Source organism: Grammomys surdaster, unplaced genomic scaffold, assembly GCF_004785775.1.
Source record: "Grammomys surdaster isolate TR1022 unplaced genomic scaffold, NIH_TR_1.0 224, whole genome shotgun sequence".
Classification (NCBI taxonomy): Eukaryota; Metazoa; Chordata; class Mammalia; order Rodentia; family Muridae; genus Grammomys; species Grammomys surdaster.
Window position 1 is genome coordinate 7,305,792 of NW_021604669.1, and position 27,952 is coordinate 7,333,743.

The 27,952-nt window shown below is 47.0% G+C and overlaps 1 protein-coding gene across 1 annotated transcript in view; it reads left to right on the plus strand.

Moving 5' to 3' along the window:
* St3gal1 (ST3 beta-galactoside alpha-2,3-sialyltransferase 1) overlaps window positions 1-27,952 on the plus strand; it is a 72,621-nt gene that overhangs the window by 17,517 nt on the left and 27,152 nt on the right. The window contains exon 2 of the mRNA XM_028773243.1: window positions 2,321-2,458. The gene's annotated coding sequence lies outside the window, so the exon portion shown is untranslated. The remainder of the gene's footprint in view (window positions 1-2,320; window positions 2,459-27,952) is intronic.

Consider the following 27,952-nt stretch of genomic DNA (forward strand, 5'->3'; position numbering starts at 1 on the left):
GAGGAGGAGGAGGAGGAGGAGGAGGAGGAGGAGGAGGAGGAGGAGGAAGAGGAGGAGGAAAAGAAAAAGTGGAAGAGGAGAAGGAGGAAGGGGGAAGGAAGAGGAGGAGGAGGTGGAGGAGGAAGAAGAGGAGAAGGAAGAGAAGGAGGAGGAGGAGGAAGAGGAGGAGACAACAACAAAAAGGGAGGAGGAAGAGGTATTGTGATTAACTTTAACTTTCTTCATATGTACATTAGGGGCTCTGATTACCAAGTCAGGAAAGTATTTTGTGGAAGTACAGATGCCAGGAACTATAGTGGCAAGGTCTTTCCCATCTGAGAGTCAGCAGCAGGATCCTGGGAAGTGCTCTTGATACTGGAATGAGAGGGATGAGTAGAAATCAGGGAGGGTGGTCATGTCAGCCATTGAATTGGGGAGGTCAGGTTAAGTTCTTAAGGTCAGCAAGGGCTATTCCAGCTGCTGCTGAGAAAGTCAGAACTTCCTCCAGCAGTTGCTAAAAGGTAAGTCTCCTCTAGCTGCTAAGAAGGGAGAGCCTCCCATTGTTGGGACGAGTAAAGCCCTCCACCAGCTGTGACTGAGAGGAAAGACCCCTTCCAGTTGTTGTTGGTAAGCAAGGTCCTTCCAGCTGTTAGTCAAGGCCTGCTTCAGCTGTTGATAAGGGGCGAGTCTTCTTCAGTGGAGATGGTGATAGTCAGAGAGTAAAGGATGCTGGGACTGGTACCCGCTCCCTTGCAGCTCACTTAAGATAGAGCTGGAAGGAAAGGGTCTTATTTTTCCATACTTAGAATCAGAGTCCTTCTGTTTACATCCCTTCTGTGTATCTTCCCTGTAAACATCCTGCCCCATCAGCAGCTCCTAACAGGCCGTTTATAGTCAACACCATGTGTGGTTTCCAAAGCCAGACCTAAGCCTTTAGACAAAGCTGGCTCCTGTTGATCTCTTATCTGCCAGTTCTTCACCTGAAACAGCTCTTGCATCTCCCTCCTCCATTTGCCAACCCTATATATTTGCTGTCATCCATAGGCCAGCTTCTTTCCTAATTTGCCATGGACTGCTATGGAGAGGTACCAGGGTGAGTATATTAGTTAGCAGTCCTGCCTTACAAATTGCATAGTTCAGATCCCAGAGCTTTATCCAGCCCACTGGTCTCATCTTCGTGACTCTGGATGGATGCATACTTCTGTTCTACTTAGTTTCGCTGGGACTTGTCCTATTGGATAGTCACACAAGCAAATCTGGTGCTTACCTAGGCTAGGGAAACTCAAGACCTCCGTGATGTTTTGAATACTCCATAGGGCTGTTTAAGCCAGTGACTCTGGTACCAGAATGAGTCCCTGCAGTGAAGAGGAAGTAGATTTGTTGCATGAATACTGTCTTGGGTGTATGTAATCCTAGAGATGGAACCTGAGACCTCCTGAATGCTATAAATATGTGCTCTGCTGCTGAGCTACACCCGATCCCTACTGTAGTCTGGGTTTGAGCTTTCGTGCTCCATCTGCTGTTTTACTCCTGCAGAGTCAGTCACAGGATTAAAAGGTGAAGAACTGGACTCAACTTGTGAGGGAAAGCAGAACCACTTAGAGTACAGATAGTACGGGGAAATTGGGATCCCTCTGCACTGATGGTCCTGCAAAGTTCTCTATCAGAAGCCTGCTCTGTACTTCACAGGGAGAAGAATGGTTCTCCCCCATGGGACAGTGCAGTCTGTTTCCTGTTCTCTGCTCCCCTTCTGTGCTGTGCTATTTTGTATGCTCTTCAAATCCATAATTTGGGAATCTTTGGGAATCTATGACCTTGGTGATGTCATGAATGCATTGCAGAGCTGGGGACCAGCCAGAGGACACCAGTGACTCTCCACTGTTGTTCACTATCCAATAATCCTCTTCCATTTTCATGGGGGCATTGTTTTTCCTCGCCCTTGGGGACACTTCCCTCAAGACTTTTGCTTTTTTAAAAGTGATATCTGATGGGTAGTCATGGTTAACAGCTCTCACCTCCTTCCTTTCACATCCTTCTCTCAGAATGACTCAGTCACTTCCTCCTTCGTTCTCCCAAGTGTCCCTTACGTCCTGTGTCCCATCACACTACATTTTCTGGGCAGTTGTCTGACTCTCGCCCCTTGCAAGCAGGAGTTATAGTTGGTTGTTGTTCTGTCTGTACATGGGACAGGGTGCTGTTGGAACCTCCTGTACAGTGTGAATGTTTGGGTGATCCGGATAGTAGGCGGATTCCTTGTCATTGTCTTGATTATCTCAAAAAGGCCTGGGATGGGATTAATGCCCAAACTAACTTGTACTTTCTCTCTGTTCTCCATTTTCAGGCTTCACTTTGCCGAGCTAGTGATGCTATCAAGGTTGCAACTGGCACCTGTTGGGTCTGTACTGAGCAAGACTCAGCGCTGTGGGGCCGGGCAGTTGTATCTGTGAGCCAGGGGCAGACAGTGGCTCAGCTTCCTGAGGTAAGTGACTGTTTTTTCCCCATGCGATGTGCTGTCTTTTCCAGACTCTCCCACAGGGCTGTGCTGTGGGTTGCATTGAGGGATGAGAAAAAAATGTGCTGTTCTTTCCATCCTTTGGAATGATGTTGAGGGATTGCACAGAGGATGAGACATGTGCTGTTTCCCAGACTCTTCTGTGGGTTATGTAGCAAAGCAAGGGGGTGTTGCCCTGTTTTCTTAGACTCTTTGTAGCATGGCCTGCCTGCCTGCCATGTGGAGCAGCTCCCACAGACGGGAACCATTCTTCTCCCTGTGAAGTACAAGCAGCCTTCTGATAGAGAACTTTGCAGTTCTCCTGAAAATTGAGAAGAGACCCTTGAGTTGTGAAAGTTCTCCCATGACACGTGACTGACTGTCACAAGTACGGCCGGGCCTGACACTACTACATTGTAGGTCAAGTGTCACGTGCTGGCTCTGAGGACAAGCCTGATGAGAGTCGCTTGTTTTGCGTCTTATGCAGCTAGATCTGAAGATGGCTGACGGTTGTGGGAATCAGTGTCTGTCAGTGTCTTGACCCCTCTCAAGGGACTACGGTGTGCCAGGCATTAGGAAGTCCTGGGTATGTGCATTGCTACCCTACACTCTGAATACAGTGCTAGGGAAGATGTGTGTGTTTGTGTAAGACAAACACACATATTTATATACGTATAAACACACATCCACATCTATGCACATCATCCAGAGTAGTACTAAACAAACTCTATTGGCTGCTTCTCACTGACGAAAAGCAATTTAAGAAAGGACAAGTTTATCCTGGCTCCCAGTTAGGGGTATAGTGAGCCCAGCTTGATGGAGACGTTATGGTCTCGGGAGCATGAATTAGCTGGACACATGACACTCACAGTCAGGAAGCAGCAAGAGATGATTGCTAGTGCCCAGCTCCCTTTCTCCTTCTGATTGAGTTCAGGACCCTGTCCAAGCATAGGTGCCAGAACTGTTAGGGTACATATTCCCACCTCTAATCATTAATCTAGAAACACTCTCCAGAGACATGCCCAGAACTTGATTTCTATGGCAGTTCTAAACCTCCTCAAGTTGACTGACTGACCTGTATAGTAACTGCAGCTTGAGTTCTCACTGATGATGCTAGAACATTCGTGAAGTTCAAGCCTATCTTGCTAGTAAATAGCTCGGTGCCACTCCAGCCACCACAGGGTCTGTATTAGACCCTTATCCTGAAACACTAATAAAGTCATGCCACGATGCACTGTTGCGGAAAGCAGTTACTCCCAGTGAGCACCTGTCTTGACTGCTGTGCTCAGATTGGAAGGACCAGGAATGCACCATAAAAGGAAGAAGAGGGCCCAGAGCAGTGGGTGGGCATCACAGATCCATCCCTCCTTGCTGTGATCAAATACCTGACAATAGTTAGCTTAGGGAAAATAGATTTATTTTGGCTTCTGGTTTAAGGGGGTGCTACCCAGCATGATTGTGAAGACACGGTGGGTAGGATAGGAATGGCTTCAGCTATAGCAGCAGAAGCTTGCTCACATCTGGGCAGATCAGATAGACCTAGAAGCTGGAGAGAGGGTTATGGCAGAAACTAGAGCTGAGTTATAACTCATAAACAGAGAGAGAGAGAGAGAGAGAGAGAGAGAGAGGGAGGGAGGGAGGGAGGGAGGGAGGGAGGGAGGGAAGACGAACACACTCATTTCTTACAGTCAGGTCTTAACTTCAGAGAGCTCTACAGTCCCAAATGGGGTCACCAGCTGGGCAGAAGTCATTCAAGCATGTAAGACTATAAGATGAAGACACTTCACCTCCAAACTTTAGCAATAGGAAAGTCCTTGTTCCCATGGCTACAGGTCTCTGGCTCTGGCAGTGGCCAGCTGGACCTGGTTGATGGACACCTCTCCCTTGCTCCCCATGAGATATGTATATGATCCACATCAGACACACACAGTCATATATACACTATATATACACACACACTGACAATACCTAGCAATGTGTGAATACACATGCATGTGAGAACACAGCACATGGCCTCGTGTCCTGAGCTCAGAGTGGGAGGAAACCTTGAGCACTTTCTTCTGTTGTCCTGGATCTACCTAGCTGAGCTCCATTAGCAAGGAGGCTTTAATTTAAACACAGCTATTCTAGATGGTGACCCAGAGAGTTCATGTCCTGGCCTGCAGTGACTAAGGGAAAGAAAAGTATGCATCAAAGAGGCAGGATAGTGGGCAAGGGCACCAGGGTATGAAGCATTGCAATTGTGGGTGCACCAGAGGTTTTTTCAGGTGTCTGTGAGGAGCCGAACCCCACTGCTGACGTGTAAGAAAGAGTTGGAGGGAAGAGAGAAGAAATGTTGGCCACAACTCATGACGGGCGTGTTTCCTCCTTAGTAGGAGCTGTGGCCCTGTAGAGAGCTGGGACCGTTCCTGCCTCTGCACATTCAGGCAGAGTCACGTGCATGGAAGCTCTCAGCACTAAGTTATTTCCTCTAAAAACAACAGGCTGTGTTATCAGCCAGACCAGAGACAGCTTGCAGGCGAGGCTCTCAGTAGCTGAGATAAGAGGGCATGTCGGCGGTCCCCAGATACTGACCTGGGTGGAGAAGAGCTTGGGGAATTTCCTTTGTTGATAGCCTTTGAAAAGAGAGGGGCAGTGTCAAGAGCAGGTGCCCCTTCCCTGGAAGAGGGGGAAACACAAGCAAGGGAGAATCTTTGCACGGTCCACAAGGCTGTCAGGTAGCGAAGGATTAGCTGGTAAGGGAGATTTAATGGGTGAACCTAGTGGATGAGTGAGTAGAAATAAAACATAGCTTTTGTTTCTGTCTGTACATCCCATCCTCCGTTTCTTGGTAGGCACTCATGGGTGCCTCTAGCCCTGGGGCTTTGCTGGGCATGGAAGGTGAAAGGAGTTAGCAGCCCCCATACCTCTGGGATGCTGCTGATAGCTCAGGTGGGGAAAAAAAATAGATTCACCAGTCATTGGCAGGCACAGGGTGTAGTTTTGGCTTTGTGGAGCCTGTGGCATGTGCAGTTTGGAATTCTCTGTAAAGAAATAATACATTGTCGTAGATATAAAATATAATATAAGCCTTGATAAATGGGTTGCTCTGGGGACAGGGTACCATTCTCCTCGGTGAGGGCCAGTCTCCAGTGGATTTATAGCTCAGGGATTATCTGGCTTTCTTTCTTGGGTCTCTAGAGCTTTTAGGTCATCTGCTTATGCCTGGACACACACTCAGAAGGAAAGCCATTGGGGAGGACAGGAACATCCATGGTGGTGTTTGGTAACATGGGTGTTCCTGGTTTTGTTTTCTGGCTGATGGAAATGGGTTGAAGTTTCTTGTTCCCTTCATGCTGCTGGGATGCTCAAAGACACAGTCTATACAATCTGTAAGCCGACTATGGTGGTTTAAGGGTGTCCTGGACCCCAAATACTTCTATACTGGCAAGCTTGGTCATCAAGGAGTGGAACTGTTTGAGAAGGATTAGAAGAATTAGGAGGTGTGGACTTGTTGGAGGACATATGTTGCTGGGCGTGGGCTTTGAGATTTCAAAAGCCCAGGCCCAGTCTCCTCTCCTCTCCTCTCCTCTCCTCTCCTCTCCTCTCCTCTCCTCTCCTCTCCTCTCCTCTCCTCTCCTCTCCTCTCCTCTCTTCTTCTCTCTTCTCTTCTTCCTTCTCTCTCCTCTCCTCCTCCTCCTCTTCCTCCCTCCTCCTCCTCTTCCTCCTCCTCCTTCTCCTCCTCCTTCCCCCCCCCTCTCTCTCTCCATGTTGCCTTCACTTCAGGCTGTAAAGCTTTTGGCTACTGCTCCAGCATCATGCCTATCTTGCCATGATGATCATGAACTAACCCTTAAAAGCTCTGATCAAGCCCTCAGTTAGATGCTTTTGGTTCATGGGAGTTACCTTGGTCATGGTGTTTGTTCATAGCAGTAGAACAGTAACTAAGAAACTGACCTAGGCATCCCACTTCCAGGCTGCATCCCAAGGACCAGCTGAACTACAGAAGGGCTGAACTGAGTGTGGCTGGAGCATGTAGGAGTACCTTCAAAGGCTTGGCTAGAGCTCATTTCTTAGAGCACAACCACTATTTCTTAGAGCATGGCCAGCCACTATGGGAAACAGCTACCTACAAGCCAGGTGCACTGCACTTATCAAGAGCTTGCATTTTGTTTTAAATAGGAGGCTTAGTATAGTGTTTCCTTAGCAACAACTCCAAACTGATTAAGCCTTCTTTGGAATAGAGGCATGGGGTGGTTTAGTAACAACATACCCACAGGTACATGGCTCTCTGAGATGGTCTTTAGAAGTTTCACCGTGTTTCTTGTGAGCCTTGCCCACCAGCTCTATTGCCTCTTCAGGATCCCTGCTCCTAATTTTTATAGCTTCTAACACTTGAGAAAATAGCCTGAATGGCCAAGTTCAGGAGCAGGGTTAAATGGGGTACAACTAAGAATGGAATCACTCAAACTGGGTCCATGTAGAGTTTTCTCTAGAACACTGGAATGTTCTAGATACTGGATGCTAAGGGGAAAGTCTCGTTTGTGTATAGAAAACAATGAATAGTGGGGGCTGGTGATGTAGAGTTGTCTCTCCGGCTTGTACACCTTCAACTGTGCTTGGCACAGCAGGCTCATGTATCCACATTCACGAGCACATGTTCCATTGTCCCAATCCTGAGGATACAGCGGCTTTTAAAGGTCAGGACCAGGAGTGTTCCTGCACTTGCGATTGCTCACTGCCCAGCTTGTTGTAAGCTCTCTGCTATGACTTGCTTCTTCGCTGTCATACCAGGTGTAATGCACATCAGGCTCCCTTGGAGCCAACACTTTCCTTCACGAACAATGGATATTTTCAGTCAACCATGGTGGCCAGGCCCAGTGTCACAGGATGAGGGGCATGGAAATTTAGCAGTTGCTTTTAGAAGCCAACTCCACACACAGTCCTTCACTCTTCACGAATGACCAGCTTTTGGTCTGGCCACACCCAGCTGGTAGGAGGTATTCAAGCATTTGCAGGTTCTGCGGATAATCTTGGTTTCAGGCGTGGCTTCTATTTGTGTCCTTCCTCCTTCTAAAGTTCATGTCCATGATGGCCCTGGTATAGCATCCAAGTTCTGTGGGAGGAAAGGCAATACTCAAACTCTCCTCAGAGTTCCCAGTCTCATTCTAGTTCTCCCAATCTAACCCCTCCTGCTAAGTGCAAAGCGTCCATCTTCAGAACAGTGATTTCTGTGGCCTGGCAGCAAATCACACTTCTGCTACTCACCAAGTTATCCTGTCCTCAGTTTCCTTACCTGTGAAGTGGACAGAGTAGCTAGTGATAGCCTAAATTAGTTAATATACAGAAAATCACTCAGAGTCCTTCTAGATAGAGCACACTCTGACAGCCAATGTGAAACAGAAGAATCATCAGTCCATATTGATCCAAGCACAGGTCTTGCTCCAGAGGGAAGGAAAGTTTATTCTGAGCCAAATATAAGTGGCCATGGATCAGGAACACAGACTCAGGTTGCCCCAAATACTGTGTTTCCCCCATTTACTGCTAATGTGGACTCTATAGTCCCAGAACAAAAGAAAGTCAGAAAACAATTCATTTACTCAAAACTTCAGTGGAAACATCAGGTGAGTAAGTTACAGCAAAGTGGAATAGGGTATCTCTGCTATAGATTTCAGAGGTGATCTGATGACAGGCTTAGCTTTTAAGTTGAGGAGAGCTAGTAGGATGTTAATACATACTCAGGTCTCACTTGAAGTTAAAAGAATGTTAAGTCAGAGACAAAATAGTTGATTAATGGATATTAAGAAGATTTAAAAATAACCCATAACAATTGTTTATGAGTCAGGCTCTTATATAGCCAAGCTGGCCTTGAACTTGCTATGTAGCTAAGGATAATCTTGAACTTCTGTTCTTCCTGCCTCTGCTTCCCCAGTGCTCAGGTTCCAGGTCTGCAACGTCATGCCCCACTTCTACAGTGTTAGGGATGGAAGCCAGGAAATGCTACGTAAGCATCCTACCAACTGAGCTACACCCCCAGCCCGAGGCCATGATATTTTCTCTCTGTCTACAACAGTTCAACTACCCACAATTACTGAGCACTAATCAGTCTGCTAAATCTTGAACATAGGTGTGGCTTTGTGTGTGTGTGTGTGTGTGTGTGTGTGTGTGTGTGTGTACTTAAGACTTGAGTCCACAACAACAGGGTGGCTGTGGGTAGGGATACAGCTGTGGTGTCATAGCTCTTATGACCGCTACAGAAGGAAGCCTGCTGTGCCTCAGGGACTTCACGGCCCCGTGGTTTGCATATGTTCTTCCTTGCTGGAACACCTCATTTCTTGCCTCATCATGAGTCAATTGTCTTCTTCAAAACTCAGTGCATGTATATGTCCTGTCTTCTGGGAATCACCCCCTCCCATTTCCATATTTACCCCAGTCTTCAACTAGCCCATCTCCTTTGGCATCTCTTATCCCAACTCCACATTGCATGTCATTGTCACCCTGGCCATCCCTACATAGCCCTGTGCTTTGTAGGATTCTGGAGGCACAGGGTTGGTGTTTCCTTTGTGAGCTCCTGCCTACATCAAGTACAGCTTTTTCTTTCCACTAAGGAAGTTTATGGACCAGGCAAGGCTAGGCATTCCCAATGCACTAGAAAAATGCAATCAAAAGCCAGACTATTCCCCACTGCTTTCAGAGCCACAGGCTGGCACACTTGCTCTATCCAGAAGCACAAAACTCAGAGTGCAGCTAGCTGAGTGGGTTGGGGTCAGGCAGTACTCCTGGGGATCTGTCTTCCGTCTTCAGTCTTCTCAGGTCCCTGCCACTCTGTGACACCACCTCAGATCTAATTTTAGGGCAACAGAAACTGAAGATCCTTTATCTGTGGCCTTGAGGTCTCTTGACTTTGGGAACTTCTGCTCTTTCTGAATACTGGCTCAGATAGCTACCACTTACATATCTGCCTTACTCCTACTTTATTAAGCAAGCACACCCAAGTAGTCTTCAGCAGTTTCTGAAATCAATGGCTGGGTGAGGAGGAGTAAGGGGAAGGGAGAGTAACAGAGCCAGCCTGCCTGAGATCCATTTGGCAAGCCTTTGTGTTACATCCCACAGCGCGTCCAAGAGGCTGTTCAGGGAAGACACGTCACTATGTTGCTCAATGGTTTTTGTGTAAACACTTTTACTAAGCACTAAAATTACCCTCTGTGCTGGGAGTAATGGCCATCAGAAAAAAAGCAGGAAAGGGACCTTTAAGGCTGGAGACCCAGACTTGCTGTTTCTCTTTGTCCATTAGAATAAAATCACCCCTCCGTACTTAGCAGCCTCTGCAAATGGGCAGTGTACTCTAACTAGGGGTCAGAGACTGTCTCTTCCCCACCCTCAGTCCTGCACTTGAGTCAAGAAGAGTCACTCTAAAAGTGTTCCCGGAATCACCATGAACAATCTTTGCACTGCATGGTGGTTGTGTAATATTCTAGCAAACAACAGTAGAACCTGGAAGTTTCCATCCCTCTATTGCTGCATATTTGTTTGTTGTACACATCAAGATATATGATCGCTGGGGTTACTATTACCAGCCCTGTGATGTTGGGAGCATTTCCCTTCATTTGTACCGTGTTCCTGGGATGAGTTTCCAAGGATGAGTGGAACTGCTTTGCAAATGTCTCCCACCTGTTTGCAATTGTGTCCTTGCTGGGGAAAGAAGCCAGGAAGATTGGGAACAGGAGCTGGAAGATGATCCCAAGAGGCTGAGAGAAGGACAGGGCAAAAACCAAGGAGATTCCACAGCATGGTGGGATCATGTAACAGGCAAGTGGATCTTTTTCCTTCGGGGCTCAGTATCCAGGTCATGGAGGAACAGGAGCAAGGAGATGTCAAGCAAAGAAGAGGCAGGGCTTGGAGTCAAGGGAGCTTGTTTCTGATATGACGAGAACGCATTCTCCAAGCTTGCACTCGTCGGGGCTAGCATGTGGGCTGGGCAGGATGTTTGCTAGCAGTTAATGAGCTACACTGGACTGTGACCCACATAGGGTCGTCTTGGGTTGTTGATAATCTACAGGGTAAAAAATAGAACAAGCATGGCTCACGGTGCTTGCTCCAAGTGTCTGCCAAGCCTATAGGCCATTTGTACCTGGTGGTAGTACTTTGGGGCTCCAAGATATTGAGAATGCCTTTGGGCCATGATAGGTGGAATGCCCACATTCCAATTAAATTCAGGGGCTTCCAAGATTCCAGCCTGGGTGGAATCCAGAGAGCCTTGGCTCTTCTAAATGTCCTGAAGTCTGGAAGAACTCCATAGCATGAGCCACACTTCATCAGCTATCCGTGGTTTGGATGTGGGAGTGAGCCAGGGAAGGGAGGCACAGCAAGGGACACACACTCACACACGGGGTGTGTGTGTGGAAACTCTCCCTTGTTCTAGCAGCAAGAACTTTCTTGCACTTTCTAGGCACACCGCACTGCCCCAGAAATGGGCTTGCATGTGGCAAGAAAGACAGCTTGCGACACTAGTGAAGAGGTCCCCTTGAGAAATGGTGTGCCTGGCGTGTGGCATGGCTGCCCACCAGCACTTCTCATTGCTCATCCTAGGATGCCCCTCCATTCTGCCTCTGGATGGTCCCAACTGGATCACTCACATCATTCAAACCTGTTCATGTACACTGTACTGGATGAAGATACCGTAGAGTTCTTGAAATGGTGATTTTATGGTCCGAAAATAGTAATAATTGGTAATCTGGTGATGCCTGAAGCATTTCAATGAGAAATGCTTCGACGGAAATCCAGTGAGTGAGGGGAGTGCTATTGCTGGGTGGATCGTCAAGGTTTGGCTTGAAAGACACCTTCCAAGTGTCCATTTCTGCCTTTGCTTTCGTCAGTCATGAAATCAGATGTCTTCTGCCCCTGAGGGAGGAAGCCTGGTGTTAGAGGAGAATGGTTCTGACTATGAACTCTACAGACCGGCCCTGGTGATCCCTGAAGACCTCTACTTCATAATCTGAGCTTTCTCCCCTCCCCCACTCCTCTCCTTTGCAGTTCTGGGAATGGATAGAAGAACATTGGGTACATGGGCTCTCTTGGGTTTGATGAGGAGAGGCCGTATTCCTCATCCAGCTGCAAGTTACACACCCGGCTGTTGAAGTTTTTCCTGTGCCTCACTTCTTTTCTCTATAAACTGGCATAACAAGAACTTCTTAGAGGATTATTATAAGAGGTAACAAGTTAATAGTTATAAAACTCCAAGGGACAAATAGAACATGTATGTGTGCATATATTTCTACACACACATTAACATTGTATGCGTGCATATATATGTATATACTTACGTCATTTATGTAATATGTGTGTGTGTGTGTGTATCCACGAAAGCACTATGTAGCATGCACTACATTATACCGTTGTGTTATGTGTATCATATGCATTTATAAATATATTAAATGTCCTGTGTACATACTAAAGCCAATTTAAACAAATCCTACAAGCCACTCCAGCAAGTCATTCTTTTCTTCTCATTTCCGAGATTTAGAATATTTAATAACCAGTTCCTCCTGCCTCTGCACCCAGAATGAACCACCAGTGTGTTCAGTGGTGCTTTACAGAATGTAGTTGCAAAGGTGGGGTACGAATGAGGGACCAGCTGTTAAGAGCCACCCGCTCCCCTCTGATTCCCTGAAGTGCCTCTTTAGGCTGGTGACAGCTGTGACTTTTGTCTCCTGCATTTTGCTGCTGTTTCTGCAGCACCTAGATACCTGGGAATCAGCTCAGGAAAGCCCAGGGCCAGCGCAGAGCCCACAGAGCCTCAGCTCAGGGCACGTTCCCTGAGCTCGAGCTCTCTGCCTGAATTCCCAGAGTAGGAGTCGAACCAAGGTGCATGTGCCTCCACCCATGAGATGCCTTAGGAACTGAAGCCAAATCTGCCCTTCCTGTTCTGACATAGCTGCACCTTGGGAGGAGGAAGGGAGGTCTCAAGATGCCATTGCGGAGATCCTGAAGTGACAGTTGCCTGAAGACATACTATGAAGGCCTGTGCTGGAGTGCCTGCCCCCTGTGTTTATTCAAAAAATTCAGCTAACAGTAGGCAGTCCTGATTTTTATAAATTCCAACTTCAATCTGGAGCAGCTCCCTCACTCTCAACCCTCAGGGCCCTTCCCAAGTACTGTCTCCTCAAGGACTTTTGTTCCCTTATCCCCAGATGCATCTATCTCTCTCTATCATGAGAACCAGTTATGTGCCATCTGCTATTCTCCTGTCAGATTCCCCCTGTAGATGTTAGATTCTACAAGTTCTACCTAGAAAATGTGGCCATGCCCACTCCACCAATATCCCCTGCCTCCCTGTGGCCAGAGAGACATAGAGAACCATTCTTAGGTACCCTATTTCTGGCAGCTTTAGAGCCTGAGTACAGGGTGCAAAGTGTCTCCTGCCATACGCTTAGTCACCTGTGGCCCCATATTGTCTCCATCAGGTCCCCAAAAGCATCACTATCTCAATCTGCGTTGTTCTTTTTGCACAGGCTAGTCTCGCTGCCCAGAAGCCCTACCCTTCTCCTTTTACCTAGCAAGTGATCCACTGGCTCTAACTAGATCACAGCAGGCCCTTAAAGCCTCAGTGAACTGGGCTGTCCTGTCCTACATAGGATCCTGGCTAGAGGGGCCAGATGCACGCTACAGCTTTTATGTATGCTTCAGAGTAGGGTTATGGTGAAAGACAGTACAGTAAATAGACTAAGTTTTGCTGGCCAGACCTCTCCTGATTACTCAATTCTGCCACGGTGGATTAGAAGTAGCCACAGCAACACAGAGACAACTGGGTGTGGCTGTGTCCCAATAACAGACACCTGCTTCACAAACATAGGTAGTGGGCCATATTTAGCCTGTGTGACCCAGTGTGCCTCTGCTTACTAATTAATGATTTATGTCTCCGTCACTCCAGGCCCTAGACCATGCTGCTGACAGCATGCCGCTTTCAGTGCCTTGCACAGGGACTACAGTCTGCTCCCCCAAATTGAATGTGTAAATGGCACAGTGAACCAGTAGATATTTCCCTGTGGGTACCATGCCTAGTGACTACTAGCCTAGTTAATATAAAGGCTGTAGAGGGGACATTTGTGGCTTTGTATGCTTGTGGTATAAAGAGGGGAATCATTGTGGCTTTCTAGACTTGGAGTTAAGCTAAATCCCCTCCTCATGTGCACTATTAAACCCTGTAAACATTCAAAGAGCTGCGGCAAGGGTTGGCCTAGCGACCCAAGCTGGCTGGTTAGGGCCATTTGACCTTAGCTCTCAAGCCTCCTGTGTCCAGGAATGCCATACTTCTGGCAATGGCCCTGGATTTACAACTTCCGAGCCTTGCTCGGGGCCACTAGGCTTGAAATCTCTGGGGGAGTATCTATGGGGGAGTAGTAGTCGGGCATGAGAGTTGCTACAGCTCTCAGAGACAAGCTTTTCCTGCCTGCGTACAGCCTGGCTCTGCATTGGCATGGGCGGTGGTTCCTAATATTCACTCTGCAGTGCCTGTGTGTGCCACATGCTACAAAGGGCTCTGTATGCATCCGCTGATTTAGCTGTCATCACAACTAGTGAGGCAAATGCCATAGTTTTTTTAATCCTTTTTTTCCCCCCCCGAGAGGAAACTGAGTCCCAGGAAAGTTGCTTTTGTGAGGTCACACAGAAGCTGAAGGCAAGCTGGGATCTGATATCGAGACCCTTGCTCATAGCAGCAACCTGATACACCCCGAAAAGTACTCAGAGTCCCAAGGAACTCTCCCACCTCTGTGCCCATTCTCCATGCCACAATCTCCACAGCGTGAGAAACTGCATCTACTTTACAGATCCTCATTTTCAACTGGGACAAACAGATAAAACTCTCACCTTCTTTTCTCTCTGTGGAGAGTGAAGTAACCCACACTTTGCTAAACACAGATGACAGGCTATACATTCTCATCTGAGTGAGCCTGGCTGTGCCTCAAATCATCAACTCCAGGATCAAGACAATGCTACTGTAGGATTTAGCGAGTCTTCATATATCGCTGACCTTCCGTTATCATGGCTGGCCAATGGGGAGTCAGAGTCTGATCGCCTGGGTTGTTCTGAGAACTGAGCTCATATTGGGCTACAGGACTGCAGTGGCTGAGCCCTGACCCTCAACATACATGGTTTCCTGTATCTCCCATTCTCTTCTGTGTAGTTCTCTCAGCCCAAGGGGACTCCATCTTCTGTACTAAGCTGGAGAATTCATGTAAGAGCCCAATTCTATGCACGCTCTTATCCCTGTGAATTCTTAGTCTAGGAAACTCCTGTGGGCTAATTTTACCCTGGCTGTGACCTTGCGTTTGCCTGTAATTGCAGGCCTTCAAGGTAGTCTCTTCTGCCTGAAGCCCAGCATTCTCTCTTCTACTCTGATTTTTAATTGTATCTCAAAGAACTCACAACTAGCCATTAGGCCCAAGTCCCTTGGAGATGCTTTGTAACAAGACAGAAGTCCGGGTAGAAAAGAAGCCATGGGCAGCTTGAATGAAACCTTACAATCAGCCAAACTCAATGCGGAGGCTTCCTGTGGGAATTCTGTGGCTCAGATGGCTAGGGAGCCTTAACAGTCCTCGTCACTTCTCTCTACCGTCCCACCTCTTAGACTAGAGCAGCCTGCATGCCCTGGGTGATAATGGACAGTTACTGGGGTTGAGGATCTGGGTTTTCTAGATACAGGGCTGAGCAGGTTTTTTTTTTTTTTTTTTTTTTGGTGTTCGAAGATAAGTGTTACACAGAGATTAATGCCTGAAGCTGGGCCAGTCGTCCAATTCAAGGCTTTATTTCCATGGCCAGGCACTCTGGGAGGACCTCACACTGGATAGGTATGCTTTCTAGTCTACCACTCAAAGCTTTGTCAACTCCAAGCACCCTTTTATCTTCCCTTCATGTCCCTCCAGCCTGGTGGACTAGAACATCACTGCTCAGCTATGTGCTGCCTGTGAGCCATTTGCTTTACAAGTTGACCCAAGGTTGTGTTCAAAGACCCACACATCAGATGCCAAGCTTCAAAAAGGAAACCTGAACCTCTCTGATGCCCTCTTGGCACGTGCTCTTAGCTAATTTCTGGTCGTTGGCCATCTTTGCTTGCCCTGGCTATGACCTAAGGGAAATAATTTTAAAGTAGGAAGGCTTTGTACTATAGAAGGGGGCCTATATGATCTGGAAGGCACACTATCTCCGGTGCATTTGGGTTTGAAATTTAGAGACAAATTTGGGTTGGTCTCCCTGATGCAATGCAACATCCTCCAGACACTGTCACAAGGCATCCTCGGTGATTTGGTTTTGATTTGTAAGTGTTGCTAGGGACAGCTTTCTCACATACCGGTCCTACACTCAACTTCCTTGGGTGTCCTTCGCTGTTCTGTGCTCTGTTGACCTCAAGCTGGTCCTCAGGAAGTGGTTTCTAGGCTGCCTTTACCCTGATACTCAGTTTCTTTTTTTCTGCTATTGTTATTTATTTGTTTATTTAATATTTTTTATGTATACAGCATACAGCTTTTTGCCTGTATGTATGCCTGCAGACCAGAAGAGGGCACCAAACCAATTACAGATGGTTGTGAGCCCACCATGTGGTTGCTGGGAATTGAACTCAGGACCTCTGGAAGAGCAGTCAGTGCTCTTAACCACTGAGCCATCTCTCCAGCCTGAAACTCAGTTTCTAGAGCTGTCAGATCAAGATCCTGAGAGTGGGGACTTCTCCAGGCCCCAACCCCTGCCCAGTACTGGACACCACCAGTTTTCAGTGTTTTAAATTAGTTAGACGGTTATATTTTCCAGTCATGAAATTTCTATGTGGTTACAGAAGGAAAATCTTGGAAAGGTAAGAAAACCATGAGAGCTCAAAAAACAAAAACAAAACAGATAGACACCCAGATTCCCATGGGCTGCCTCTCCCAGGAAATACCTGTCTGTCCCAGTGGTTAAGGCTCTTTTACTCCCTGGAGTAATGGTTCAGTTATTTTTTTTTCATGTTCCCTGATTACACAGTACAGCAGATAATTCCAGTGTCATTGGAAACTTCAGGTGTGCTCTGAGGTGTGAGGATACTGCATATGGAATGCCACATAGTTTATCTGATAGCATACTTGTACCAGTGACTTACCTGATGACTTCTTTGTTGTCAGATAGAATCTTACATATCCCTGGCTCGCCTCAAATTTTCTCTGTAGTTGAGGCTAGCCTTCAAATCCTAATCCTCCCGCTTCTGCCTCATAAGTGCTGGGATCACAGCCTGCACCATGCATCACCACACTCCATACTGATGCTTTCCTTCCAGTAGTGTATGTTGAAGCACTCTGGCATGGCCCTCACAAAAAAAAAAAAAAAAAAAAAAATGACAAGATGATAAACATCTCTGCACACAAAGATGATGAAACATTGAGCTTTTTCCTGGAATAGATTCTTAGGAGGTTTTCAGGATGGAAGGGGACGGCCTTTTTCTAGGCTTTTTCTGCCTGGGTGACTGTTCTTTCGTGCCAGATAAAAGGCTCTGGTAGAGCAGACCTGGCGAGGCCAAGGCCTCCTGGCAGGGGCTTGTGGCTCTTTGTCCTGAGCAGGAATCAAACCCTAGGTGCTCCTGGCTCAGCAAAGGCAGAGATGGTTGGCATCTAACTCAGCATCCTACACAGGTGACTTGGCAGCTGTATGAATCCTTATGATCAGATCAAGTTTGTCTTAGAGCTTAGATGACTCAGAGCCCCTGGAAGGGCTGAACCGGCATGTCTGTACACAGAAGCTTCTATTTCAGAAGAGGGGTCACCTCCGGCAAAATAAAAAGTCCCTAAAGAATAACCACAAAACAGTATCAGTGGGAACCTACCTCTATGAACCATGTTTCCAGTCCAATTCTGCATTCTTCTTCAAGAACCTTAAAGACATTGAACCTGTCATGCATTCCTGCCTTCATTTGCTCTCTGCTGCTCTTAGAATTTCACTTTGTTGTCAGGATTGTTCTTGCCGTGGTCCTCCTCTACCTAGGACATGACTTGACCCAATGCAAAGGTTCAGTCATCATGGATAGAATGAATGCAGAATGAATAAGTGAAGTTGTGGCGACCCCCCACCCAGGTCCCAAATGTGATAGTTAGTGTTAACCGTTGGCCTTAGTTAGGGTTTCTACTGCTGCAATGAAACACCATGACCAAAAAGCAAGTTGTGGGCGAAAAGGTTCATTTGTCTAACACCTCCAATCCATCATTAGAGGAAGTCAAGACAGGAACTCAAACAGGACTGAAACCTAGAGTCAGGAGCTGATGCAGAGGCCATAGAAAAATACTGCTTACTGGCCTGCTCCCCATGGCTTGCTCAGCCTGCCTTCTTATAAAACGCAGGACTAACACCCCAGGGATGGCACCACCCACAATGGGCTAGGCCCTTCCCCTTTGATCACAAAGAAAATGCCTTACAGCTGGATCTCATGGAGGCATTTCCTTACCTGAGGCTCCTTTCTCTGTGATGACTCTAGCTTGTATCAAGTTGGGTTGACATGCAAAATGAGTCAGTACATAGTCCTTCTGCTATTTCAGTTTTTAAGTTCTAGAAGTGTGTCCCTATGCCTTCTCAGACACTATTACTGACAGAGTAGTGGCCAGGGACTTTCAGAAAGTCCATGAAACTCACAAGATTCACTAGGCCCCTTTGTTCCCTGTAGTATGTAAACACTAAAGACTTTACTTTTGACTCAGACCTTTGCCACTGACAGTCCTCTCCATCGAAACAAGAGGTCATGAAGACCAGGAAGGAAGCAGAGATTCCTCCAAGATGAGGTCCATGCAGGTTTCACCTAGCTTCTAAGTCTGCTTCTCTGATATGTCATCGAACCAGTTATTTCTTGAGTCCTGCCATTTTGATGCCATGGCAGATGATGTCATAGCAACAGAGTCCTATGCTACTGTAAGTGGTATTATAGCACTATATTCCTATGACATTGTAAGTGTTGTCCTAGAAGTACAGTCCCATGCTATTGTAAATTTTTTACAGACAACCATTTTTCTTCTTTAAACACATATGACAACCTCCAGGAAACTGCTCGAAAATTTGGGCAGCTCGGGGATTCTCCCAAGTGGGAAATTGCTGGGGCATTTCACAAGCCTGTATGAAACATGTCTTATAGTACTTCCAGGGTGTTCTTCAGCATGACTAACGCTTGCCCCCATCTCATTGGTACAGATGAAAACACAGGAACACATCACAGCCTATACATGGCATCCCAATGCCTTCTCATTTCCTCCAAACCGATTGGTGTCACAGGATGTCACCATCTGTCCTCATTTGCCTTTTTTCCAATAGCTGAGGAAGGCTCTTTACCTTCTCCACCTTCCATCTGGCCTGAGCTTCCCTCCCACTCCACCCACTTCTTGCCCTTCACAAGTTCCCTGGACAGATTAGATTCAACTGCTCTCTCCTGGCATAACAGGCTGAAGTCAGGTTTACAAGCCTGCCTCTAAAGTCTCACGTGCCTGAGGTGAAAGTCATTTCCATCACATACAGGCTGTATAGTCTTAACCACAGGCCTCCACCTCTCTGAACTTCAGGTGTCTACCTGCAAGCTGAGGGTTAAAAGAGCAGGGAGAGTTTTCTAGGAGGTACCTGACACATAATACAGCTGAACAGGGACGAGTTCCTCTACTTGACTAGTTTTGTGGTCCCTCTTGGGCTTCTGGGCTCGTATGTATCAAAGCAGAGATGTATCTATATTCACAGCTTAGGCCTCCTGTGAGTCACCAGCCTTCCTGGAAGAAAGTGTAACATGAAATGCTGAATTAATTTGGCTTTTGCATTTGTTCAAGTCCCTCCCGACCTTAGAATTCTACAAGGCGGAGATTATTGGGAGGGAAGGAGATCCCTGTAGGACCTTTCCCAAGTTTCTCATCTGGGCCTTGATTCCATGAAGGTAGTCAAAGGAGGCCTTGGTGGTAGCAGAGCTCGCGATGTGCCCTGTGGTACTGTCTTTTTGCTGGCCAGAACATGGATCCAGGAGAGGGAGGATGATCCATCCCTCCAGGAGGCTGTGGGAGGGATAGCCTCAAGCTGAGCATTCTGTGTGCCCCAGGGGATGATAGAGGGGTTAGGAAGGTGAGCAGCAACAAGATGAAAGTGTTACATCTGTAGGGGTCAGTACGGGAGACAGACAGGTATGATGTGTCTAGAGGAGATAAGAAGAAGATCCCATCTTCCTTCCATGGAAGCCGTCAGCCCCTCCATCCCCTTCCTCCATGAATGTACTGCTGTGAGAGTCACAGCATGCACAGCAGGGAACCATCTACAGACCCAAGTGTGGAGACAACCAAAGTCCCACTCGGTGTCTCAGTGAGTTTTATTGAAGTTACTGCAGGAATCTGGATGAGGGGTTGCTTACAGGAACGGAAATGTTTCAATGACAGTTCTATCACCAAAGTAGAAGAGATGACAGCCATAAAAGCTGGGAACCTGGAGCACAACGCATAGCCTGCAGGTAGCTCAGCAGTTTGGAGTGTCCTTTCCTGATGACTCAGTTTCAGGTAGGTCTGCTAGCCTCTACTTCTTCCAATGGGGTGGCCTTATCTAAGAGTGACCCAATTTGGCTTTGCAGAGGCTTCTGTCATACTTAGTGACCTGATGACATACCAGAGAAGAAGCAAGCTTAGGAATTGGGTGGAACCTGCCTGGACCCCATCTTGGGGGAATCCTTCCTTTCTGGTTCCCATACCCTCTTGTTACAATGGAGGAGACTGTCATCCCCCCCAAAGGTCTGAGTCAAAGACGAAGTCTTTAGTGTTTATATACTCCAGGGGACAGAGGGGCCTAGAGAATCTGGCCAGTTTCAAGGACTTCCTGAAGCTATTTTGAGTCCTTTAGTTCCCATCTTATTGAACTTCTATAGGAGGAATGGAATGTTCCCATCTCAGAGGAAACTGCTGTACAACAGGTACCCTGCCGGTCTATATTTGAAGAACATAGGAAAATTTTGTAGCTTGCAGAGCACCTCCTCTCCCTCTGACGAAGCTTCAGAGATGCTCATGCAGCCAGGGGCTGTTTGGCCAATTTTTGTTGTCAAATGGAATATCCAGTTTGACTTTGTAGAGACTATCTCCCCATTGGCTTTGCCATGCTTTGTGACCTGGTAATACACCACAGAACCAGACTTGAAGAGTGGAGTGGACCCTGCGTGGTCCCCATCTAGGAACCCCTGTCTCCTTTCTGATCTCCAGGACCTCTTGTTACAATGGAGGAGACTGAGAGTCAGAAGGCACCAACAGTCCGAGTCCAAGGTGAAGTGAGGCAGCTTAGGGTCCTATGTGCCTGTAAGCATCAGCTCTAGATCCAGGAGAGCTGAATTCAGGAACTGGTACTGCTGCCCTCTCAGAAATGTGTGACCCAAAACAAGGAGCTTCATTTCTTGCCTGTGAAAATTTGAAATGTCATGAAGTCACCTAACTATGGCTCATCTGATATAACTAAGGCTGGTAGATTAATCTACATGACATATTTGAAGCTGTATCCACCTACAGAGTTAACATTTGGTAACATAGAAAGTACCAGGCATGCAATAGGTGATCAGTAAGTATAAGCACACATCTCCTGATAGGTGAACCAGAAGAGTCCCATTCTACTCTTTTTTCCGGTTTTCGCAAGAATTTAAGATGCCAGACACACTTATCTCCACCTGAGCCCTCCCTCAATTCCCCCAGCCATGCTTTTCTGTCCTAGCAAATGTTGGATTGACAAGAATTCACAAAAAGTGTTTGTGGATCTTTTTGAATTCTTGAGATGAGTGCACTCTGCCCAAGACATCCAGGTTTCACCCAGGAGCTTGAGAGGATGCTGGAGGTTACAGTAGGAAATGGAAAGGCTTACACTTCCTCACCCTTTCTCTGCTATGCTGATTGGCACTTAGGTTTATCCCTTCAAATCCCAAATGGAAAGCTCACTGCCAGAACTTAGAGATAAAGACCTAGGAGCTGACCACCTCATGCTCTTTCCATGCTCTAATCCCCGCCTTTTCACTATTTCAGCTTGTGAAGCCTACCTGATGCCCACATCCCCAGAGAGTATCTCTGTGCCCAGCGTGGGATGCTATCTGTACTGATGAAAACTTAGGTAGATTTGCCCGTCACCTTTACTGCTGCAGTCTTTCCAATTGCTTTCCTCATCTCAGAGAGCAACTGCAACTTTACACTCAAAGCCCCATTCCCAGCAGGTCCAGCAGTCTCAATTCAACCCTATCCAGACACATCTATGGAGGAGATGAAAAGGGCTGAAATGCAGATATTTCATCAATGAATCTTGGAAGAGTCCAGTGACTCGAAAGTTGGTTTCCGTCAGGGGTCCTGGTATGAGCATCACTCCTGTTTAAGATTTAGTCTCACTCCTCATTGACTCGGCTTCAGTCATGCAAGGTGATCAATAAGTTATTAATCTCTGTCTTCACTGCCTTCCCCGTCCTTGCCCAAAGGGACCAATCTATTTTTCCAGATGAATTGCTCCTGGATGCAGCCTCTCCTTCATAGACAGTTGTTCTCATCTTGAGGGTGGGCTGTCTGCCTAAAGGCCTTCCTATTCCTGGAACTCAAGGGAATTTCAGGGTTAAGGCCATGACTTATCTTTTTTGCTTCCATTTGTTTTGTTTTGATTGAGAATAAATCTCAGTCATCCCAGGCTGTCATTGAACTTGGCTTTGTAGGCTAAGGTGTCCTTGAACTTCAGGTGATCCTACCTCCATTTATGTAGAGATTATAAGTGTGGACCACCATGCCCTGTTTGTGGGATGATAAAGATCAAACCCAAGGGTTCAAGAATGCTAGATAGTCACTGTACTAAAGGAGCTAAAGTCCTGTCTTAGTTAGGGTTTTATTGCTGTGAATTGACACCATGACCATAGCAACTGTTACAAAGGACAACATTTAATTGGGGCTGGCTTACAGTTTGGAGGTTTAGTCCGTTATCATCATGGTTGGAGGCATGGCAGCATGCTTCATAGGCATGGTGGTAGAGAGGTAGCTGAGAGTTCTACATCTTGATCAGCAGGCAGCAGGAAGAGACCTTGAGACACTGGCCTGGCCTGAGCATCTGAGACCTCAAAGCCTGCCCCCGTTGACTTGACATGCTTCCTATCAACAAGGCCCCATCTCCCCATTGTGCCACTCCCTGTGAGATTTTTTGGGGGACCATATTCATTCAAACCACCCCAAGTACTGACCCAAGTTCTTTAAGGGGAATGAAATAGAGAGCTTAGAAGTCACAGGTTTCTAGATGGATGCTCCTTGAATAATTAGCGTGCTGAACATCAGAGGTCATGGAGTGACCCAAAGTAAAAGAGGCCATTGCAAAATGCAGGTAAATGGGCCTGGCTTTTCCCTGCATGAGGGCCCAAGAACATTTAAACAAAAGCAGCCTCTAAGTGCCTAGTGAAAGAGACCACCATGACACTCTAAGTCTTGTCTTCTGAGAACAGTGAGTCCCTTCACAGCTCAGCTCAATCTCCCAGCATCTTTCTCAGGCCCTGCAGGTGCACGCATCTCTGTGGCCAGCCTTTTTACTGACATGAGATGAAGGTGATGATGAGCTGCTTCCTGGCTCAAGTCCATCGTGGATCCTCACCTGAAGCCCAAAGACGTCCTTAGAGCAATGGTTCTCAACCTCCCTAATGTTGAGACCCCATTTAATTATGGTTCTTCATGTTGTCGTGACCTCCCCAACCGTAAAATAATTTTCATTACTGTAATTTTGCTACTGTTGTGAATCATAATGTAAATACCCATGTTTTCCAATGGTCTTAGGCACCTCTGTGTAAAGATCATTTAGTCCCCAAAGGGTTTGCAATTCACAAGTTGAGAACTGCTCCCTTAGAGGGTAAGCAAGACCCCCCCCCCCAATAGTTTCTTCCTGGGACTTACTCTATCTTGGCATAACAACATCTAGCAAAAAAGATGGGCTTGGCCTGGAGACTCCAGGGTGTTCAGCTTCTCAAGGACAGATGAAACCATAGAAGGGACATGAAAGTAGGTGTATGAAGAGACTTTGTCCTTCAGTAATTTAATGGGTGAATGTCCCTGGACCTGGCAAGGTATATCTTATTTTACCAACCTACAGAGATGTCCCTTCTCCTCTGCTTGCTGCCAATTCCCACCATGCATTGCAGGTCCCTTCCACCTGGAGGTTCTCTGTCCCTCAATCTTCCTAGTCTCTGCCCCCTGTGCTTCCTGAATGTCTGGAGCTCAGCAAGATACTCTTCTGGGGCCCCCTCCCCAAGTCCCTGCCCTCAGACCTCCTCAGTGACTCAGAAGGTATTTCTCAGAACTCAAGGTGTCAGTCCTGCTCCATTCTTAAAGGTCAAGAAACAACCCAGAGAGAGCTAGTCCTCGATGAAAGGCCACACAGCCAGGAAGCAATAGGACAGGGTTTTTATCTAGGACATTCAGCTGAAACTCTACTAGGACTTCCCTGGTCTGCACTCTCTACTGAAGCTGGAAATTTCCTCGTGACAGTGACTCATACAGCAAGGAGCATGAGCTGTGGCAATAGCCACCAGCCACCAGGCTAACAAGCACCCGAAGTTTGCAGCCATCGGGGACTCTTTTTCTATTTAATTTTGATCAAATTACCTTATTGAATTAGCAGTGCTAATTGGTTCATTGATTAGTACAACTAAGGAACTATATTTTCATTCTAAGGTTGAATTTTAATTAGAATTAGCTACATGAAGCCAGTAGCACTGAAGCACTGGGAGAGCCTGTCATGCCAGCTAAGGATCAGCCTGCTGGCAGATGCTGCAAAGACCCTAGCATCTGGACAAGAGACAAGAGTTTCACGCTGTCCATCACAGCAGGGGGCCCCAGCTTCCACTTGCCTCAGAGACTCAAAGCTTTTCTACAAACCTGTTCACTGTTTACTGGTTTGTATGATTAGACTCAACAAGCAACCAAGACTTCATCTTGTTTATAGGACCATTATCAGAATCAGGAATGGGGCCTGGCATGAGAACCTGGTAATTTTTTGCCAAGTGACTGGAGGCTTCTGACGCAGCATATGAAGCCAGAGGACTGGACCGGATTTGTGCTGAGGCTCTTGCTCTCCACAGATTCTCTGAACTTGGAAGGGCATCACTTCGGAGGGCTTTTTATTCTGATGCTCACAGCTGAGACCAGCCTCACACTGTGTCTTGGTTCCTCCCGACGGAACTTGAGACAGGAGTTCAGAGCATGTGGACTGCCTAAAAAGTGTTTCCATAGGGGTCTGGAAGCAGGACCAGGCAGAAGGAGCTGCAGAGCTCCTACTGGGACAAGCCTTTATTCTGATGTACCGCACAGATATGGCCCCCATGGTGGGAGAGGGGGACCAGCTTTCTGGGGTGGTGGGAGATCTGGCTTTCACTCTCATTTACGGCACAGGGATGGATAGCCCTGTTTGGGGGGAAGGGCCAGCTTCCTGTGGTGGTGGGCCAGAAGGGAAGGGATTTCTAAGGTGAAGCAACTACTATATGCTATGGCAGAAACTTGAGCAGCAGAGGAATGAGCAGGGCTTGTTGATCAGGACCCAGTGCTGGGCTTTCTTTGGGTTGTAAGTGAATCCAGTGACCCTTGGGGTCACTTCACTGGACAGGCAGGTTTCAGGTGTTTATTTCTTTGGCTGGGATTCAGATACCCAAGGTCCCTTGGGTCCTGTGGATTGTTTTAGAGACGCCAAGTGTGACAGCTTTTTTCCCAGGCAAAGGAAGAGTTTGGAAGTGACTCAGAACTTGGTGTGTTGTGTAAACTTCTAGCAGCCCACTCTTGAGAGTGGTGACACTTGACATTGGTCTGAAGGCAGCCTAGGCGTACAGGGGAGGGACTTGCTCCACTTATATGAGCAGAAGGCAGCAGGATGAAGCTTGGCGGATCTCCAAATTCCTGGGCTAGCCAGAAAAAAAGATCTTTCAAGGAGTAGAGACCTCACCCCATCCAAGTGCAATGTGAACTTCTGAACCAGTGAGCCCCAGAGGAGCTACTATAAGCCTGTGTGAAAGCAATATCAATTTAGATCCAGCCCCTTGTGCCTGTCTTCAACCCTCATACATCAGTCATCCTGATCTGTCTATCCCCCAGTTCTCCTTTGTCAGGCACAGTGTTTATGTGTCTCTCAAATGATTCTAGTAATTGCCTTAGAACACAAATTCACCTTGCATTAGAACATAGACCCTCCACTATCCCTCTCCCTCTCTCTCCTAGAATCAGGCCACATCCCGGGGCAGCTCTCTTCATTTAAGAGTATAAACCCGATCTCATTCTCAGGAATTCAAGGCTATTTCATTCAGTACCCCCCATCATGTTATATATGGCTGTTCTTTCTTTCTCTCCTACTTCAAGGCCCCACCATGGCTGCCCATGGTTAAAAGGCTCCCCTAATAAAGTTCTGAAGGGTAATTTTGTGTCATCTCTCTTCTGTGATCTTGGAGTAATTACTAACACCACCCTTCTTCTGCAGGTGAGGACAGGGGATCAGAGAAGTAAAGTGACTTTATTTATGACAGGCTGAGGTTTTAAGCGTGGCAGTGGGTAGATTTTTACAAAATCAAATGCTTGGTGGTAGGAAGTAGCTAGTGCTCTGGGTCTTCCAGCTTTGCTGCATACAAACAATACCTAATGCTTAACTCTAGGAAAGGATTTTGCTCATGTGACAAGTGAACGCTATCTGGGGCTGTGACTCAGTGCTGCTCTGGGAGTTTTCTCAGCCTTGATCAGGCTGAAGCCAGTCACTAACTGGGACATGACAAGCTTTTATGATACCTGAAAGGACCATACATTTGTACCTCCTGCCAGAGATGGCACGCATCATTTCCAAGGCAAGTGGCGTGGCTGTTTGACAATGGTGGATCGATGGTGTATTGCCCTCTCATAAAGTGGATGGAATCAGAGGCTGGAAATAAATATTTGCACAGTATCTTTGTCTACCAGCCAGTTGACTGTGTAGCTGGATGCCCAGGTCTTCCCTGCACCTCTGTCACTAGGCTGTAGTGTGACTTTCAGCATCATGATCTTGTAGCTCAGCTTCTCATCTTACGGTGGGATTATAGTTAGATCCTTACGTTCCCTTGCTGGGGGTAACCTTAGCAAAATACCATCAGCAGCAAGATTACAGGACAGAAATGAGTTCTGGAGACCAGAAATCCAAAATCAAGGTGGTTAGTTCTGGATCTGGTGAGCATTCCTCCAGACTTACAGATCTTCCTCCCTCACAGCCTTTCTTTTCTGCCTGGATATGACTCTACCCTTTTACGTTTTCTGGTGACACATGTACTCTTGTGGGACTTGAGGCTGTTTAGTACATGACCCACCTCAGCAGTTGGGGAAGCATCTCATTCTTGGCCTCCCCATAACACACTGTTATTAACTATTGTAACAATGACTGGTTCTGTTTTTCCTTCTCAACCTCAACTTCCTTATCTGGGAAGTAAGCACACGAACATGGGAAGTGTGCACCATGTGGCCAAGAGCAAGTGACAGTGATGGTGGTGACTAATAGTAATAATGATGGTGGTGACGGTGATGGTGGTGAGGGTGATGACAGTGGTGACCGTGGTAGTCATGATTGCTGTCATGGTGATGGTGATAGTTACCTCAATGGTGATGACCTTTCAAGATGGATAATCAACTTTCTATAGTGTAGAATCGCCTGATCAGGAGGTACAGATTAAGTTGTTCTGAGGGCATGTCTACAGGGGATTATCTTGATAATCCTAATTGAAGTAGAAAGATCAGCACGCTGTGAATGACACCATTCCCCAGGCAGGGGAGTATATAAGATCCAGCACCAGATGTATAAACCGAGGGTTTCTACACTGTTAGGTCTCAAAGAAACTGGAGTTACCTATTAATATATCAAAGCAGACTCTGGTCACCAGTCTCTCTCAGCCTCAAAAGTACCTGTTACAGAGACAGGCTCCTCTCAGAACTTCTCACTCCCACCCCTACTCTAAATGTCTCCAGCCCCCAAGCTCTGCCTCTCTTCCCTAGCTTCCCTTTCCTGTATATCTCATCATTTTGGCTATGTGCTGTCTTAGTTCTTTTTGCCTTCTTGGTCTTCTTTTGTCTCCTTCTCGTCTCTTTTGTCTCTCGATCTTCCTTTCTCTCTCCTCTCATGGCCCCATGTATTCTGCTGGCCATGCTCAGTCTGGACTCTTCCAGATGCCTCTGGCTGTGCTTGCCCTCGTATCTACAGTAAAACCTTCTTCTCAGCTATACCTAGGAGTTGTCCTCCCTTCATCTCATTCAGGCACCAGATGGATAAAGTTGAGGACATGGCTACTCTGAGTTGTGGCTGAGGGGAAGGTTTTAATTGTAGATATGAGGAGGAAAATAGCCAGAGGCATTGGGAGGAGGAGAGAGTAGGGAGAGAAACTAGTAGGCTAAACGTGGCCAGCAGAGTGAAGCAGACCATGAGGGGTGGGGGAAAGAAAGAGAGGAGGTAATCAAGAGACAGGAAGATGAGTAAGAGAGAGACAGAGGGAGACAGAGAGAGAGG